This window comes from Amblyomma americanum, chromosome 6 (assembly GCF_052857255.1).
Source record: "Amblyomma americanum isolate KBUSLIRL-KWMA chromosome 6, ASM5285725v1, whole genome shotgun sequence".
Classification (NCBI taxonomy): domain Eukaryota; kingdom Metazoa; phylum Arthropoda; class Arachnida; order Ixodida; family Ixodidae; genus Amblyomma; species Amblyomma americanum.
In genome coordinates, this window is record NC_135502.1 from 1,401,518 (window position 1) to 1,419,912 (window position 18,395).

Genomic DNA, 18,395 nt, shown 5'->3' on the forward strand with positions numbered 1-18,395 from the left:
CACATTTGCACCTTTGCACACGTGCTTTACGGCCCTACTACATGGAAATTTGTGCTGCACCATGCTGAACACCTCAGTAAACTACTCACGGAGGGCCTATTTTATATATCACTTCTGCATTGGGCTCAATTTACTTACCATCACTGCTTTGTGGCAACTCTGCGGCGAGCGTAATAGAACGGCGCATGTATTATATAGAAATTTCTCGTTTCCGCTGCTTTTGCCGCATTCCGCGCGTTGAAAAATGCTGGCTCATATAGCACTAGAGCCTATTTCTTTGCTCCCTGATTCCACAAGCATGAGTGCGTCCAAGCTGACACGAAAATAAAAAAGCGTGCTTAAAACCTGTCTTTATAAAGCAGGGTTTCGCCAATGAACGCAGCGCAGCGTCTGCTTTGCGCAATTAGTGCCGAATCACCATAATTAATCTCGTGTCCCCGACAGGCGATGCGCCTGTCCTGTCCTCTATCCAAATTTACGCCGCCGTGAGCCAAGCTAGCGATAATTATCCACCTGCTATTATTTTTATTTTATTTGAATAAAGGAAAGGTTTTTTTCCTTACAACAGCTTTCTTCATTTTAAAACCTATCAGAGCAGCAATTATTCATGTCTTGGTCCATTTTTTGAAAACATTATTTCATATCCGGGAAGCCATTAACGTGTGTTTTGTGTGCATGAATGTGAGAATCCAGAGAACGCTGGGAACAATGAGAATAAATTCGCCTAACTGGGACTATTTTTCTAAGGCTAGCGCTTTTTAGATATCCGGTGTGTCAGTTACTGGCCCTTCGAGTAATTCTCGTATTTATTTTATAGAACTAAGATCTGGTTCAATCGCGCTGACAATGTTTCCTCTTATTTTCTACACGACACTGCCCATTCATTACTGCGACATATTTCCGCACATGTGCTCAGAGCAGGAACTGTCACCGCCAAGAGAAATGGAGTCGCTTCCATTCTTAGTGCGAATTCCAACAAAGAGACTTGCGTGAAGCTTGACCTTGAGGGTTACCTTACTTAACACGGTTCCAACCTAGAATCTTGTGTGAAGCTTCACCTTGAGGGTGACCTTGGCAAACCTGGAGAAATGGAATAAATATTGGCGAGACTGCGTTTCGAGCCCGCGGTGGCGCGTAAAGCTTCGCTGCCCAAGGCACGAGAACACTACGCCATCGCGGCCGATCACGCGTCTCTCGTGTTAAAGTGCAGCACAGTCTCCCGCTGTGCACTGCACGTCGTCGTCTCTATCAACTTGCGTCGGTGAGCAAAGGCACACAGGTAGAAGGAAACGAGGAAACGCGTTTTCAATCGGGCTTTCAGCTACGGGGCGTTGATGGCCATCTGCAAAAAAAAAAAAAAAATCTGGTTGGAGGGTGACCTTGGCCAAACCTAGCATAACAATAGCGCACCATAGTCAAACCATGCATAGCATAAACAAGCAAGTAAAGCATAGCATAGTTCTGCCCACCCAGTGTCACCCTCGTGGACATTATCCACCATGGTAGACATGACCCATGAGCCAGCCAGGTATATGCTTTCGCACGTCTATTCGGTTTAGCCCCGTTAAAATTCTACCACTTTTTTATCAAACATAAAAGTACTGTGCGCATGCACACTACAATCGGGAAATGTTTCTAGGAGGTTTTGAGAATGCAGGCAACTTTTACCTTTCTGCCATTCTGCATACTTGAAATAATGATGTTTTGAAAAGAAGAATAATATCTAATGTGAAGTAATGTCATTTTCTTGCTCCGAGTTTCAAAGGCCCTCAAAGGCCCGCAGGAAGACATCCACCACAGTTTGTCTGGCCCTTCCTAGGCTCTGTCTTTCATAATTTGTAGAAAAAGTTCCAGGTAACCTAAGTACCCACTTGACAAGAGACTTTCGCCGTACTGACAGCAAGTATACCGCCGTAGGGTCGAATAATGGCATATTTCCTTCCGCCAATAAGTTTATGGGCGCTTAGAGCGCTCTGTTCTAGCTCCTGAAAGACAATATGACGACTGTCAGCACTAGGTGAAACATGAGGCCATCCTGTTCGTTGCAGAAAGTGAACATGACCTCTCGAGGTATTGTTAAACGAGGGCAAAAAATTACAAAACTGCCATCATCATCACATTGAACGTCCGAAAGAGATCACCGCACCAACTTGCATTCACCCAATTATTCATAATTGTTTTGTTCTTGGCGACCGACTTTCAGTTCCGCAGGCGGCACCTATGCCTGCGTTTGAGGAACACAATAAGTATAAACAGCAAGATATATTTTTAACAGCGAGAAGGCAATTCAGGAGCTGTGGGGTGGCGACGTCATTGAGTTTTCTGTCACTACAGACATAGTGTTCTACCGCGAGGACACTTTGAAGCCCGGTTGGTTTTCGTAGTACAGCTGCGGGTGCAAAACGCAGCAACGAAGGAGGCTAAAAAAGCAGCTAAGCAAAGGAGCCACCTTTTATTCCCGGTCATCGGTCTCCAAGTTTTAAATTGCTGGGAAGGGGGATCGATGCCGCCCACTCTCGTTGGTGCGCGCGCCACTGCGCACACGCCTAGAGGGCGACCGGTGGTTAGGCTTCCGGCATCGAGCGCATCCTTTCGGCCTGGAAAAACTTGGAGGTGAGGAGACGCTGCAAGAGACGGCCCTCCGTGCACAGAGGCGCTCGCTTGAGAGAAGGCACCTGGCAATCCATATTGATCGATGCAAATTGCCGGCAAATGCTTCTACGCTTTCTCTGTAACCAGAGCAGCCATGGCCTGTTTGGCCGAAAGCAGTGGCTGTCCGTACTTCTTCTACCCATCTATCCTCCACTTGTTGGGCGGGATAGAAGAGCGCCGTTTCTTGGAAGCCAGTTGTCCACCTGCAATAGAGATTTCGAAAAGGGGAGAGTGGGGCAAAGCGCGACATTTTGCCACATAGCGGCCCCTGACTTTTAGAGGAGGAATAACATTTAAAATAAGGTGGCGCAGGCTGCTAAGTGCTCCCAACAATCATGTTTAATGTTGGACAGATTAGCCCCTTCTGAGCAGTGAGAAAAATCTCCAGCAGCACAGGTAATGTGCTAAATATTAGAAACGTATTTTCAAGGCTGGTTCTAAAAATGACAAGAGTGACGCCATCCATTTGCAATATTGGGCCGATGACCTGTGCTTATTAGAGAACTGCGAACTGATCCTTTGTGAACAAAAAAGCGGTCGAAAAGACAAAAAAAAAAATCTGCACGCCACATCTTTCAGAACTCTGCGGCTCAATCAACCTGGCATCCTAGATTAACGCCAGTGTTCAGTCACTAACAGTGGGTATTTGTATTATGTTATAACAAGTTTTACCATTTTTGTGCTGTGGCTTCTTAGAGTGAATTTTAGCACCAGGCTATATTTGAGGCAAAATGCGACGTTGTGATGTTCTGGAAGAACTAATTTCTGTGTAAGGGTTTTTTTTTTTGTTTGCTCTACCAGGGTTTTTCTGCTCTGTAAGCTCTGCTGAGACGAGAGCAGCGCCGGTGCCATCAAACGTGTTGGTGATCTCAAGGGCACCCTCCACATAGCAGTGAGAAAAATGAGAGAACATGAAACACAGAAACCGTATAAAAAGGCATACAAAGCTCAGCCTCGTACTCTGGACGGCGGGAATGAACAGCTATTTGTGTAGTACGGTACACAAGGGTATGGAAGCCCGTAACTCTATCATTACCCGGTGGCTGGAGACCACGCTTCAAAAAGTGAAAGAACAGAATTTTGACTTTCACCCCTACAAGTGTGGCCCCAGGCGCCGGCTAACAGTAGAGATATCGGCTTTGTTTGCGGAACCTGGTCCAGAGACATTTGTCCCAGACTTTACAACACCTTCTCGCAGGGGTGCCAGCATTGTTCGGTATGCCAAATCACGTCCGGAACCTCGTGTTCACGCTCCACGCACCCAACTGAATCGCATGTCCATTCAACAAGGCTGGGCGAAACCGAAACAACTGTTACCTCAAAGCAGAAGAAAGTTGCAATGAATGGAGGAAATGACAGAAATTCAGAGAAAACTGACTGCTTGCGTGCTGTGCCGTGAAGGGGAAAGCATTAGTGCGTGATCCTAAGTGTTAGAGCTCGACGCAGGTTGCGCACTGAGAAATGAAACCAGACGCTCCACGGAACGCTGATTCTACAAAAGCTGAATCCGCAAAGGTCCGAGTGAAACACTCTGGTACTCTGTTCGAATACCTGCTGCGATCTAGCCTCCAACCAGACTAAGAGACGTATGTTATACGGAACGAGAAATCCTATGACACCACCCGCAACGGCACACGGCGAACTGTTGCATCACAATTTTAATTGAAAAATTGGTTTGGGTAAAGGAAATGGCGAAGTATCTGTCTCACGTATTTCGGTGGACACTCGAAACGCGCCGTAAAGAAAGGATAAAGGAGGTAGTGAAAGAAGAAAGAGGTTTCGTAGTGGAGGGCTCCGAAATAATTTCGAACACCTGGAGTTCTTTAACGTGCACTGGCATGTTGTTGATGTTGTTGTTGTTGCGACTTAAGGAGAGAGAGAAACTTTATTGGCGAAAAAGAAGGGTTTCTGGATTCTTAGCAGAAGGGCCAGGTGGCTGTTAGCTCTTCGGTGCGCTCGATGGCTCTCACCTGGACGATGGGGTCCGAGCTGCGCAGTACTTCTTCCCAGGCTTCTGTTGAGGGAGCTTCTTCTATAAGAGCTTCCGGAGGAGGATCCTCCGGGCAGTCCCATAGTATATCATCAAGGGTTGCAGTGCTGTCGCAGTGGATGCGGGTATATGGTCTATGAGGTCAGGGTAGATGGGTCGGCGGAGAATGGGTTTAAAGTCTTCTCCAAGCCACCTCTTTGTGTTTGGAGAGTGACTTGCGCGGGGCAGGATAGATTCTTGTAGAGAGTTTGTAGAATTGGGTAATGTCCTGGTGCGAAATCACTGCCTCCATCTCGTGTCCCCCGGGACGAGAGCCCACCGCTCGGCCGACAAAACCTCGAGCGTGTTGGTGGGCTGCATCATTCCTTGGGTTCCCTGAATGGGCAGAAGTCCATACCAGATCTATCTCTCGTTCTAGTCTAATATTTTTTTTTTAGAATTTCTCTGGCAGTTAGGGATATTCTACCGTACATGAAGTTGCATGTGGCAGTCTTTGATCGAACACTGACAGTGATGTCAGCGTCAGTATTGTCTATGGCCAAGACTATGGACGCTTCTTCTGCTTGATCCGAGTACTTGACAGCGATCGAGGCCGCAGAGATGCAATCGCTTCTTCCTGCTATGAGTTTGGATGCGCAGATGACAAAGGCCCTTTGACTGAAATTATAATCGGCTGCATCGGTGTATACTGCTAGAGGGTGACTGAGGTACTTTCTCTGCTGGGCCCGCGCTCTGGCTCGTCTTCTGCCATCGTCGAAGCCCTGTAGCATATTTTTGGGGAGCGGTTTGATGACTAGTTTGTCGCGCACTCCATGTAATAAAGGGCCCGGTTGGTTGCACATGTGTTTGGCGTTTACGCCTATTCGATCTAGAATCTCTCTTCCCGCTGTGGTGTTGGCCAGTCTTTGGATTATCATCGCCTTGAGCGCAGTGATGAGTTCTTCTACAGTGTTGTGTATAGACAAGGTTAAATATCTGTCCGTAGGTGTGTTTCTAGGAAGCCTTAGACCAGCTTTATAAGCTTGTCTGAGCAACCAGTTTAATCTGTCGATGTCCACCATAAATAGTTTGAGGTATGGTAGAGAGTAGGTGAATCTGCTAATGACTAATGCATGTATAAGTCGACAGATGTCTGCCTCCATCATACCTCTCTTTTTAGCGGTGATTCTTCGTATGAGCCTGACTATCTGGTTGACCGTTGTTCCATAATGTTGCTCTTACGATTATTTAGAAGAAAAAGACCTAAGGCACGAATGGTTTCGACCTCCTGTATCGGCAGACCTTTAAGGGTCACCTGTATGGTAATTTCTTTCTGTTTCCTCTGCCTGATTAGGAGGAGTTCAGACTTGGGCTGAGAACATTTGAGTCCTGTGCTACTCGCGGGCTCCTGGACAACTTGTACCGGTTTATGAAGAGTTTTTTTCTATGGGAGAGTCGGAACCATTCGCCAGCCATAGGGTAATGTCGTCCGCATAGAGTGTATGATGTAAGTTCTCTATAGCGTTTAGCTTGCTAGGCAGCGCTATGAGTGATAGGTTGAAGAGAAAGTGTGAGAGGACGGAGCTTTGCGGCATGCCTCTATCTTGCAGTTCTATCCTATCCGACCTGATTCTCCCGGTTACGAGTTGCGCCATTCTCCCTCATAGGAAAGAGCAGACATACTTGTAGGTTTTGGCACCTGCATTTATGGTGGAGAGGCCTACTAGAATTGCACCATGCGAAACGTAGCCGAAGGCCTTTTTTAATTCTAGTCAAAGAACAGCTTTGGTGCCAGTTTTATCCGGGGGATCTATGACGTCATTATAAAATTGAAGCATGACCTGTTAGGCTCGTAGTTGGCTCCTGAAATCTAACATAGCACTGGGTATTAAGTCATTATCCTCAGCATAACCCTGCATTCTGGTCAAGATCACATGCTTCATGAGTTTGGCTAAGCACGAGAAAAGGGATACGGATCTGAGGTTGTCAATGCAGATCCTCTTGCTGGGTTTAGGAATAAAAGTGACTCTCGCGTGTTTTCACGACTGACGGAGTTCTCCTTTACGCCAATATGCATTCATTAAATCGGTAACTGCTGAGATAGATTTACGATCTAGATTCCGCAGCATCTCATTCGTGACTCCGTCTGGTCCTGCGGCTAATGTTGCGCGAACGTGACAGATTGTGGCCCATGTCTCCGCGTCCATTATGCCTGTGCCTAGCTCTTCTTTGGGAGCATCCGTGTAGCTGTTAAGAGCGGCGCTTTTAGACGTGTTTAGGTATCTTTTTTCTTAGTTCGCCCAGAAGCTCCGCGTCTGTTCCAGGAAATCCATGTATTATTTCGCTCATGTCAGATCTGGTAGTAGATTTTATTTGAGTGGGATCTAAGAGGTGCATTAACAGGAGCCAAGGTCCTTTGTGGCTTAACTGACCATTTAGGCTGTCGCATATCTGGCCCCATTGTTGTCTTGCTGGTTCGGATGCATGAATTTCGATCTGTCTCTGTAGCTGGGTTGCCTTTAGCATAAGTGCCTCGTTGTGTTTTTGTTTTCTTCATCTATTTAGGATGCTCTTGTGTGCTTCCCATAGATGTACAAGCTTGGAGTCAGCCGTCGGCTGATCTTCCGTCGCTTCTACCTCCCTGGCCGTCTTGCGCGCGTCATTTTTAAGCTGCTCTAATCAACTGTACAAGTTTTTGATGTTAGTTTTTGATGTGGGAACGGTCTCTTCTCTGAGTTTTCTAAAGTTATCCCAATCCATGAGCCTAGTACTTGTTTGAATTGACTTGTGCGCGGACGCATGAAACGAGATGGTTATGATGCAGTGATCACTGCCTGCTGTATTTCTGGCGTTAAGCCATTTAGCTTGTGTTATGTTCTTGGCAAAGGTCAGGTCGGGTGTCTTTGCTGACGCTGTTGCCTACCCGCGTATAGGAGTGCCGATCATTATGTAAAGTGAGGCCTAGATCGAGTGAAGTTTCCCATAGCTTCGTGCCTTTCTTGGTGGATTTAACGTATCCCCACTCAGCACGCGGTGCTTTAAAGTCTCCGACTACGAGGACTGGCGCTCTTTTAGTGAATCCAGCCTTTTAGGCCTAGATACTACCTCCATGTCGACACCTTGCTTGGGAACAGTAGGGGTGGTTGTTTGATGACTGAGGGCCCTAATTGGGGTGGGGGGTGACTTAGGTTTAGGTGGAGTAACTGTGGTTGCAGACTGTTGCGGCACTTCCTTGTAGGATTTGGGAGGATTAGAAGGAGTTACGGCATGCTTGCGACGAGTAAAAGTTCTACATAGAATTTTCGGTACGCAACAGAAGATTTTTCTCTGAAATTTCCTTTACTTAGAATTTCACCACTACAGGAGACCTGACAACAGCATAGTTACGTGATTTTAAAACCACAGTCGCATTTAAGTGCCCAATTTTTGTAAAAAAATTTCATTAGCTGGCGTGCTGTACTTAATAAACTTGTGACAGTTCCTTCGTTGTCTCCTCCAAGACGCCAGCTACTCTGTAGTCTGAGGAGAGATTTATCCATGGCTCGCTGCGTTCAGTAAGTAAGCTTTCTTTTACTCTCCAGTCACGACGAAAAAGCGTAGGAATTGGTTGGAGTCGTCTTTTCAGTGCTCCTGACAATAAAAAAAAGGTTTTGTCAGCCCTTAGAGTTGTGCGGCTGCAGGAGACATGTCACCGATCTTTTTCTTGGCACTCGAATGCTTTCGGGAACGTGTCATGGGCAAATTTTTATCCATTTGCTAATGTTTCACGGTTCTTTTTCGCAGTTATACTGAAAAAACGACAAGAGGAGGAAGCCTTGGTAGAATATTAGGCATTACTTTATCCCCCATGGAATGTAGCCCCCTCAGGGAACTTCGAAAGCGGCATTAACCGCAGTGCTTCCAGGTGCCGAAATCGCTCACTCGTGACATTTCCTCCACTTTTCGCGCGAACAACAGCGGCGTCCGAAGAAAACCGAAGCAGAACTCGACCCGGAGTTCTCCTCTTCGACTGAGCCAAGTTCTGTTCACCTTGCCGGCAGTCGACGGAGCTTTTGACGAAGGGCTCCTTTCCTCCGCAATTTTCCGAGTCTCTGCATTAGACATCCCCTCGATTTGTTTGTTTTCTTATCTTCGCCACAATACTTTTTCGTTTTCTTCTTCCTGCACTCTGGCGCGGCCTGCCGGGTGCAGCGTCTTTTTGTCAGCTGCGCCGTAGCGTGGAGAACAGCGGGCTTATCCGCATCCGGCGACGCAGTTACGACTGCCTGGAGCAGTAGCACATGTCGCTGGCGGCGAGAGTTCACGTCCCACTGCATAAAACGAAAGGGATAAAAACGAAAGAGAGGAGAAAGCGGATAAAAGGGTCACGGGGGAGTGTCCAACCCGAGGGGATTTGCACAAACACGGGCTTCCGATTCGGGCTATCTGAACGGGCAAAGAAGATCGTCGGGAGAGAGAGCGGCGACGCTCGCTGCCCACCACCAGTGTTTCCCTCCACCTCTCTCTCTGCCAGAAGCGGGGCACGGCGGAGATAACGCTAGGCGGAAACGGACGCGGCGGCGCCGAGGCGATAGCACTTGCTCTGTCCCAGGTGATTCCCACCCAGGAGGACGCTCCCTGTCGGAAGAGCACGAAATGGAAAAGAGGTGCTCGCACAACTTCTTTACTCAGCTGTCGAACAAAAAGAGCTGGAAATGAGGTGAGAATGCCTACGCCTCCGACACGTCTTCTGGCCAAGGACAAACCGCCTGTGTGCTCAAGGTTCGAACACGCCATGGGAACCCAAATGGTGAAAATTAATCCTGAGTCCTCTACTGTGGTGTCTATTGTAGCTCTCAGTGAGGCTTTTGCAAATAGAACTCAGTCAGGCAATCTGTGAGAGCTCACGAAAACGTGAATAGCCTCAAAGATTGCTGGTAAGTTTTTTTTTTTCCTACGCCGGACTCTGTGCGCTCTATGAAGAAACTCGCAGCAGGGAGGTGGCTTTTATCACGAGAATCGTGTCATCGTTTCCTCCACGAGGCAGAAGATGAGCTTGTTTCACGCTTTGTCGGCACTTGACAAAGGAAAAGTCGCACAAAAGGGGGCCTCAGTTGGAGTGTAGCAGGGAGCGACATTTGAAGAGCAATGGAGTTGGGGGAGGAGGGAAGCGCAGGGAAAAGGGCAACCATTCGCTGGGGCAAACTTTGGCACCGAGGACGCGTTCAAGAAGAAGAACGTCGATAGCAGGCCCGGTGAACAATTCAACTCGGCAAAGTCAATGAACCGAAGAGACGTACAGCGTAGGCTTCATTTTACGCCTTTTTTTTTTCTTTCCACGCACGCATTTGTGCACCACTGCAGTGAGCAGTGCTGTTTCTTCTCTCCATATTCCTTTTTGCTGCTTCTTTATTCCCTGGAAGTCGGCACAAAAGCCCACATTCCTGATGTACGTAGTATTGCGTGTTGCGTGTTCTGTCAGGACCATAATGACACTGGAAAGAAGAGAACAAAAACGGCATCTACCGAAAGCGATAACCGCTGCGGGCGTGGCAAATTTAAACCAGACCTATACACGAGTTCACAATGTAGACAAGCGCTTCTTCGAAGAAGCGCTGTTGCGGCTTCGACAAGCTTGTTATTTTTCATCTCATGATGACCCCCCCGCCCCCGTATACGGATATCCTCGTCGTTGAATCAGCTGGAAATCTCGCACTGGTGGCGCTGCGGAGCGCAATTGGAGAGGCAGTAATCACGAACTGAACACAGCAACTATGAAAAGTTGGTTTATTTCGTTCTTCCTTTCGCACGCACGCTCTTCAGGCAAGGCCAACCTAGCGAGACCGACGCCTGTTCGCACAACATTTGGAACATTTGGGGGGGGGGGGGGGGGAGCTACCCCTGCGCGTTCGTCTGGGCAGCGGCCCAGTCTTACTTCTTTTTACACCCTTATTTATGTGTTGAGTGCCATATATTGCGCGTAGCAAAGTAACAAATGGGGCCAGCTGGTCATTCATATTGCCGCAATGCTTTGTAATGCTAATTTGATCATATTCAAAGCCCCAGCAACGTTCTAGCATGTAATGGACACAGTCGTCTTCTCTTAGACTTTTGACGATCACTTAAAAAGGCTTCGAACCGTATTAGGGGCATTCAAGTCAAGAGCCCTTCGGCTTAAAGGCAGAGAAGTGCCAGTTCGCTCAGGAGCAGATGCTGTTTCTAGGCCGCATTGTAAGATATGATGCAATATAACCGGACCCGCAAAACCCGATCGACAAGAAATATTTTCGCCGATTACTGGATGAGGGGGAGGGGGGGGGGCACGTATTACCGACGATTTTTAAAGAACTTTTCACGCATCACGAGAAACTTGACGCAGATAAAAAAAATTGTGATGTTCCATTCAAGTGGGAAGCTGCGCAAGATGAAGCTTTTAGAAATTTAAGCGTTGCTTACAGTCGCCGCCCACTCCGACGAAAACACCGAAACCGACATTTATACAGACGCAAGCAGCATGTGGCTCTGCGCCGTTCTCGTTCAGAAGGAGTAATAACGTACGCCAGCCGTCGTTTGACAAAGGCAGAGACAAAATATTCCGCTACGGAGAAGGAGTGCTTTCGGACAGTGTAGGACACGTCGAAATTCCGTGCCTACTTGTACGCAGGCTTTTCAGTGTTCTGATTGAGCGTCACGCGCTGTGCTGCTTGCCAACTTTAAGGACCCGTCTGGCCACCTCGCTCGACGATGGTTGACGTAACCGCCGCTTACATGTCCGGAAGCAAGCATTTTATTGCTTATTATAAGCCCCTGCAGATGCACATTCGCAGGAAGACGACTTCCCGCAAACTATCAGCCCAGAACAAGCGCTATGTGCCTATAGGCTTCCCAGCAGACTTATATGTATGAAATAGTGGTGAATGAATTGTGCTTATTGTATTGTAGTTTATCAGCTCCAGCACTTTCGCACAGTAGCAACGTTCACACCCCCACCTCCAAGGGCTCATCGAGTACATGGAAGGCTATGTTTCTTCACCTCCAGCCTCGTCCAAGCAGAGATTTTCTTCTGTGCACAGAAGGATGCACTAGGGAAGAAAGACTTCACACCGAGTGAAACCTCCTTGTTGCACATGCAAGTCTTCGCGAACACGTTGTGCAGGCTTCACACGACAAGCCCCCAGCTGGGCATCTCGGGTTTTCTCGCACCCTCCGCCGCACTGAAGGCAAGTATTACTAACTCTATTATTACTGCCTCCAACTTTTCCTGAAAACTTCAGATCGCTAAAGTATTGCACATGTGTGAAGTCTGAAACGCTTTGTCCATAAGACCGGTCGATCGTCGCACATTCCTTCATCTCTAAGGCTCTAGAAAAATTGATTCATGTCCGAATGACTTTTTTTTTTACTAAGCACAAATAACACCGTATCAGTAGGCTTTGTGAAAGTTGTATCGTGAACATGCACTCTTAGCACAAAAAGAAATAATAGTAGAAGCATTTGAACGACAAATATGAACTCTGGGCGTTTTTATCCATTATTCAAAAGCTTTTGAACAGGTCAATCATCGGACTATATTACAGAAAATGAGTCATTGTGGTTTCCGCGGCTTATTTCATTATCTAATCAAATGTTATCTTCGGCACCGCAAGCAGAAAGTAATAATTAACACTTATGCCTCAATTTTAAAACACCACAAGGAAGCATTCTTGGGCCAATTTTGTTCTGCATATCTACATCAATGGCCTAGTTAATGTTTAGTGCTGCGTTAAGTTTATCGTCTATGATCGTGACGCTTCTGTACTGATTACTGCGCGTGAACGAATTGATGTCGTCAAGAAAGCAAACATTTTACTAATGAAGCTATTAACTTGTTCGACAGCAAATTATCTTGCCGCAAATGCAACCAAAACAATAGCTGTCCTTTTCCAACCTACAAATTGCAAAATACATTTGCAATATGAATTGCAATTTGAAAACCTGATAATTGAAATTGTGCCTGTTGTTAAATTATTTGAATTGCTTTCTGAACAACGCAAGTAGACACGATAGGGGGCAAAATATCTCGGGTATGCGGAGTAGTTATCAAATTGAAGCATTAAGCCACTAGAAGCGTAAAAATCACTATTTATAACTGGTTGTTTATGTCAATAGCCGGTAACTGTTATTTAGTCTCTGGGACTACCATTTTAACAAACAGAAATCAGTTATATATAATACAAAAAGGCCCTGCGAGTAATCATGAATGTTCTATATCTGGATCATCCGAACCACTATGCAGGGAATTAGAATTAGTGTTACTTTTTGAACTTTATCAGCATTCGCTAAGAAATAGCTATGAAACGGGGAAAGGCAAGAAAAGCAGCTCGCTTGAGAGTGTATCCAGTGCTGGATGTGGGGCTCGGAGTCGCTCTCGACGGAACCACGGGTCAGGAACGACGCTTGCTCCGACCACCGCCACCACCGCCAGGACAGGACTGCCGACGAGTTAAAGGAGTTGGGTGATGAGAGGAAGATTACGAGAGGGTTTATTTACATTTTTACAGAGTCTGAGAACAAAAGTGAGCTTCTCTCCGAAGAGAGGATCTTAAGGTAGGATCATAATGGAGGATGCGAAAGGAGGAGGATCTTCGCTGCACTCGCTGACGAGTTTTATACAGTTCTTTGTCCCTAGATTCCCCAGGTTGAGGACGCCCTCGCCTGGGTGAGGTGGCCTCAAACTTGCGTTCTCGTGCACAAACACGCACCTACGCACATAGGAACACGCCCCCGTCACCTGTCGAGCCAGGGAGAGAGGAGGATGCCGTCGGGTCCACGTCGACTGCGAAGGGGATGTTTTCTGGCCAGCCGAAAGTTCCCGCGCGGTGCTGACACATCTTTCTTCATTCGAAGAATCCGACGAGCAAGGCCGGAGCCCCAGGTCGGCCCACTTGAACGCCAAAGTGGTTGTGCTATTAGCGAGGCCGGCGAAGGTATCGGACGACGACCGCCAGCCCGCCGCCGTATTCCCACGCTGATCGTCCTCTGCCGGGACCGAGGCCGCATTAGTTCCCCCAACTTAGTCACGAGCATTGGGGATTAGCTGCCGCTCGATCACTGCGGCGGCCTGTCTGCTCTGCCCGGAGTCCACTTGGGCGACGCTCTTCGGTGTACTTGGGTCGGGAACGTGCGAGCGATCCTTACCGTGTGGCTCGGGACCACCCCGAAGAAGTTTAGCGTTGGCTTCAAGCAGGTGAGAGTTGCTGTCTCCGTTGCTAATGATGAGACCCGCTGGCGCCGATTTTAACACCAGTCTTAAGCGAAATGGAAACATTCGGGCCACTCGCTTTTACGAGATTTGGGAGGCTCCACGCAGTCGCACGAACTATGGTGATCAGATGCTGCGCTTCCAAATTCCAAACTTATTTAATCATTGGTTATACGCACATATTTGTTCCGTTTTCACATTTTATAACATTTAAGCCTCCGTACGTAAGCTACTTTGCATATATTTATTGGCTATTTGTATAGATTTACCTTCCAGTGTGATGTTGTTGCTTTCCTGTTATGATTTCTTGTGTGTGAAGCGTTACTCATCCACTCCTTGTATCTTCTTTCTGTTCCTCATTTTCGTATTTTGTTTGTATATTTATTTGCACAGCTGTGTCGCCGTCGAATAGGCAGTTAGTGGACGCTGTCAAGCCCTATTTTGAGGCCATTCGTCCACTGCCCGCAACATCACTGTCTGTAGATGCTAAAATCAAAAATTGATAAAATTGGATTAGTTCTTGTGTGTCGATTTTCATTTTTTTTTGTTTTTTGCCTCTCTAGGCAAGCAGATACGAATATGTATAGTGAAGTGGGATAGATAGCGGAGCCGATGGCTCGGCAAGTACGTGCTCGCGTGCATGCGCACTGCGACATATTGAAATACCAATCCGCGAGAAGAGCTGCAAATTTTCTCGGTACCACTGTTCACTCTCCACGGACGTGGAATTGTAGACTGGTCTCTTTGTGTACGTGCCGCAACTTCCACACCATACCAGCAGCAGCTGCGCCGCGTTTTCTGGGCACCTGCGTTGACATCTTGCATTGAAGGCTTTTTCCCCTAAAACAGCACAGTCGCAAAAACGTTTTAGAGCAGCCTCACTCAGCGCAGCAGAAGGATAGCGTGGCCACCGGATCATCTTTCGGGCAGCCATATTAAAGTTCTAGTGGCGCCCCTTGAGGGTCCTGAAGGTTGCGAACTCCGGGAATTTACGACAACCTGCTAGAAGAGGTCACATTATTGCTTGCATCCTGGGGAAATGGCCACTATTCCTCGTGATCTGTTTGAAACACGGAGGAATTCATCGGCCCTATGAGCAACGTCAATTCGGAGCGATGTCGGTTGTGTGAATAGCGAGTTACATTGAGCAGTTTTTCATGCGCTTCCCTGCATGCAAGCGCAAGAGCAGTTAATGAGAAATCAACCAGAGGAGAAAATTACACGCACGAACTGACCACTCTCTAATAGGGCCAAGCATAAAATTGAACTGCTTCTAGCGCAAGCCCACTTGTAAAGGAAATTCAGCTGATTTAGAAGCTACTCTGAGAGCCGCTTAGGAATGCTGCGCTGGTTGCGTCACCATCAATCGATATCCGCGGCAGCACTGTTAACTTAGAAGCCCACGGCGCCGGTGGGTCGTTCCCCCCTTTTCCGGGAGCGGTCGTCTCCGTGGGAAGTATACAGGGGACTTTACTAAGAGGCGCGACGCCCGCGCTAATACTTACGGCTCTGGCGCCGACTCGTCGCGGTGCCCCCGCTCGCTGCTGGCGCCTCACCGTCTCGTCCCCTGCTGGCCGGCCGTGCACGAGGGATTAGAACAATGACGGCGCATGGTGCGCTTCGGACGCTTCCCAAAGTCTCGGGAAATGGGGAGAGAGAAATAACATTTATTTGCACCCGTCAAAAGGTTGATGGGTACCCGAGGCGCCGCTCGGTCCCAGCCATGTCCCCCCCCCTCAGCCGTCGACCGGGATCTCTTGGATCTCAGCCGCGGCACGGGCGAGATGGATGACTTCACGTTGTTTAGCTTCGTCCTCGTTCTGAAGCAGTGCCTCCCAGGACTCATCCGTTCTATCAAGTTGTAGCGCCCCTCGCGCCGCGTCGGCTCGCAGGCCATGGCTCGCGGAGCCGGAGAGGAAGGAGGAAGTTGGGCTTGGCCGCCGTAGCACGAGCAGCGCAAATAAACAGTTCGAACCTCAACGCTCTCGGAGCTGGTTCTTCCTCGCCCTAGCTCCGACAGATTTGGCGACCCGGCATCGAACACGCAACCCCATCCTCCTCCATGGATTCCGCTGGCTCTTCTGCCCTGCCTACCGGTGGCGACACGCCGCAGAACGCTCAGCCTCTCAGTGCTTCGGTGGCCGCGTTCCAGCCAGTCAGCCTGCCGCCATTTTGGCCCAATAGCCCCCGCGCCTGGCTCCTGCAGGTTGAGGCGCATTTCCAGCTGCGACGTATCACCAGCCAGGAGACCAACTTCCTCCACCTCGTGTCGTCCTTGCCTCCTGACGTAGCTTAGGACTTAGTGGACGTCATCATCTCGCCGGACTAGGATCGACCCTTCAACACGTTGAAGGCGGCTATCATCGACCGCAAGTCAGTGTCCGAGCGCTGCAAACTCCAGCAGCTCCTCAGCGCTACAGAGCTTAGTGACAGCCGCCCTTCGCAGCTCTTCCGTCGCATGCGCCAATTTCTGGGAGACTCCGCTGCTCAGCAAGACCCACTTCCGCGTGACTTGTTCCTTCAGCGTCTTCCCCAACACATGGTCTCCATCCTTGCAGCTGCGGGTGATGTTTCATTACAGAAGCTCGCTGAACTCGCTGACCGCGCTGCGGACTACTCACGGCTCCCCAACGTCAGCTCTGTGACCAGTCCGCCTCCAAATACTGCCGCAGACTCCCAGCTTGCCAGCATCGAATGTCGACTTGATGGTCTTGCCAGGCGGCTCGATATCCTCGCGCCTTTCCCGCGCCGTTCTCCGCCGGGGTTCAGGCCACGCTGCCGCTCCCTGGAATCCCAACTATCCGACTCGCCGCCAGCCGCCTCGCCCTCGGCTGTATGCTGGTACCACTGTATTTTCGGCAGCTCAGCACGCAAGTGCACACACCCGTGCTCCTGGTCGGGAAAAGCTGCGACCGGCCACTGACGGCGACAAGTGGTGCGGGTGGATGGACATGCCGCATTTTTTTCGTCTCGGACAAGATTAATGGTATTCGTTTCCTGGTCGACACGGGATCACAAGTCAGCGTCATAACGGCCTTTTGGGTAGATCGCCATCGCAACGAACAGACCTCCCCGCTCCAAGCGATCAACAACTCCCACATTCGCACGTACGGCCAATGGTCTCTGACGCTTAACCTCGGATTGCGCCGCACTTTTCGCTGGATCTTCATTATCGCTGACTTGTCGCAAGCTGTTTTCGGTGCGGACTTTCTCAGTTTCTTCAACCTAGCCGTCTACATGCAAGCTCATCACCTCATAGATCTCAGCACGCACCTCTTTGTCAATGGCATACTCTCCACCACTGCGGCGACAGGGCTTCGCGCTCTCGTCCCTGTTTCGCCGTATGCGAAAGTTCTGGCTGATTTTCCCAACCTCACAAAGCCGCATACCAGAGAGTCACCGGTGAAGCACTCGATCACTCACCACATCGTGACTTCGGGACCTCCGGTGTTTGTTCGCCCTCGCCGTTTGTCGGGAGAACGCCTCGCTATCACTCTCCGTGAGTTCGAACACATGCTGGAACTCGGCATAGTACGCCCTTCCTCCAGCAACTGGGCATCGCCACTTCACATGGTGCCAAAGAAAGATCCGGGCGACTGGAGACTATGTGGAGATCACCGCACCCTCAACGCTCACACTTTGCCAGACCGCTATGCACTTCCTCACATACAGGACTTCACATCAAATATGGCTGGGTGCACGAACTTCTCTAAAATTGGCTTAGTGAAGGCTTATCATCATACTCCTGTCGAGCCCGCTGATATTCCGAAGACGGTCATTACCACACCGTTCGGCCTCTTTGAGTATGTGCGGATGCCTTTTGGCTTGCGCAAAGCCGCACAGACTTTTCAGCGAGCTATCAACGAGGTTACGCGAGGCCTCGACTTCGTTTTACATCGCTGATCTCCTCGTAGCAAGTTCATCCGGTTCTGAGCATGAAGCTCATCTGTGCGCCCTCGTTCACCGACTGGATGAATATGGGCTCGGCATCAACCCGAACAAGTGCCTCTTTGGCGTAGCTACAATACAGTTCCTCGGCCACCTTGTCACTCCACAAGGCATTCGGCCTCTCGAAAGCGAAGTCAAAGCCATTCAAGATTTTCCTGCCCCCACGTCGCTCAAAAAGCCCAGAGAATTCTTCGGCCTCCTGAACTTTCATCGCCGTTTTCTTCCGAAGTGCGCCTCTTTCCTGAAGCCTCTGACCGACCTTTTAACTACGAAAAAGGATTCTGCTGCGCCACTTGAGTGGACTGAGGACGCTGCCGCTGCATTTGCTGCTGCCACAAAAGCGCTCGCTGACGCCACTATTCTCATGCGTCCAGTTCCTGATGCTCCACTACGCCTCGTCCCCGACGCCTCGAGCATTGCCGTCGGCGCAGTTCTCGAGCAGCACGTCTCTAGTTGCCAGCCCCTCGGTTTTTTCTCCCAAAAGCTGAAGCCACCTGAGACTAAATACAGCCCCTTCGGTCGAGAATTGCTCGCTGTGTACTTCGCCATCAAACACTTTCGCCACTTCCTGGAGGGCCGGGACTTTCACGTCATCACGGACCATAA

At 49.1% G+C, this 18,395-nt stretch overlaps 1 pseudogene; it reads left to right on the plus strand.

The window, feature by feature from the left end:
• The first annotated feature begins 16,299 nt into the window (after positions 1-16,299).
• Positions 16,300-17,344, plus strand: LOC144094441 (uncharacterized; annotated as a pseudogene).
• Positions 17,345-18,395: the final 1,051 nt, after the last annotated feature.